A 1,472-nucleotide genomic window follows, 5' to 3' on the forward strand; every position below is an offset into this window, starting at 1 on the left:
TTACAAAATTGTGATTGTGTGTGTGTATATCTTACAGTATACAGTGTTAGGGGCCGTCCATAAATTACNGTTAAAAATTAGAAAATTAAGCCTCGTTTAAATACTGGCTCCCTTTCATGGTCAAGCCATGTTGCCAGCTAAAACACGTAAAAATACTATTAAAGTAGCCAAGACATAGCCAAATATTGTAGCGCCACATCACTAGCGGACATTTGAATTTGCCGACTAGAACGGTCGGTTAATCGGGGGTCGGATAATCGATGCTCTACTGTATATACACGTAATTCTGTTTTTACCAGGGCTGTGGAGTCGCGTAAAAATCTACCGACTCCAACTCCGACTCCGACTTTTCCTTACCATCCGACACCGACTCCACAGCCCTAGTTTTTACACAAATTAAAAAAAAAAATTAAAACCGAAGGGGCACACGGATTTGAACCATGGACCTCTCGATCTAGCAGTCGAATGCTCTACCACTGAGCTATACCCCCATTCGTTTACTGTTACTTTTTATTGCCCTTTTCATCTTATTTTGATCACATCAAAATAGAAACCTTTCTACTTTGATCATATCGAATAAGCCGGCCCAACGACTACGTTGAAAACTGGTTTATACGTTCAGCTTGTCTTGTTCAGATTTATCTTTGACTCAATGATCGTCGGATTTAATTCGACCTGTGTAAACGCGCATTTACGGAGAGTAGATCGTCTTTACGAATGATGGCATCGATCTTAATAATATAAATTTTATAATTTAAAACACGTTAAAAGATAAGACGAAGTTCAGGACTTTAATAAGTAGACCAATATGCAACCTATCAGTGGTGTGCCGTGACATTTGGTGATAGGAAAGCTGTGTTTCTGTAAGAAGCCGACTTCCAGGGACAATCAGTTAATTGCGCGTCAGTGATGGTCTAGGGCAGGGGCGCCAAAGTAGTTGATATCGACCCCCAGGGGTCGATGCAACATCATTGGGGGGTCGATGCGGCTAGGGCAGGAGTCGGAATTAGTGGCTCGCGAGCCGCATGCGGCTCTTTGCATAGACGTTTGCGGCTCTTCGGACAAACTCCAATTTCACCTCACCTCATTTCACCGCAGCCTTATGAGTTTATGAGATAGAGCCGCTGAACAAACTTCGACTTGTTCTCCGTCCGCACATGACCACACTCGCGTTGATCAATATGAGTCGCATAAGAGTGGTAGCATTTGAAGCATTGAACGCGTGTCCGTCCATTCGTGTAACGTTATGCCGAAAACGGCCACTAGAGGCGCCTTTATCGTGTGTCGTATTTCGCACATTTAAATTAATATGCGGCTCTCTGGTACTTTTGTTATCCTATTTTCATGACAATTTGGCTCTTCTCACTTGACAAACTGCCGACCCCTGGGCTAGGGGATTGATTGAGGGGTCGATGCTGCTAGGAGGTCGATTGAGGGGTCGATGCGGCTAAGGGGTCACAACGTTTTTTTTT

The 1,472-nt window shown here is 43.8% G+C and overlaps 1 non-coding gene across 1 annotated transcript; it reads right to left on the minus strand.

Moving 5' to 3' along the window:
* Positions 1-418: 418 nt before the first annotated feature.
* Trnas-gcu lies at positions 419-491 on the minus strand. Its single transcript has one exon. It is a non-coding gene; the product is annotated as a tRNA-Ser (tRNA).
* Between the last annotated feature and the right edge of the window lie 981 nt (positions 492-1,472).

Source organism: Centruroides sculpturatus, unplaced genomic scaffold, assembly GCF_000671375.1.
Source record: "Centruroides sculpturatus isolate CEXI.00-Female unplaced genomic scaffold, Cexi_2.0 scaffold681, whole genome shotgun sequence".
Lineage (NCBI taxonomy): Eukaryota > Metazoa > Arthropoda > Arachnida > Scorpiones > Buthidae > Centruroides > Centruroides sculpturatus.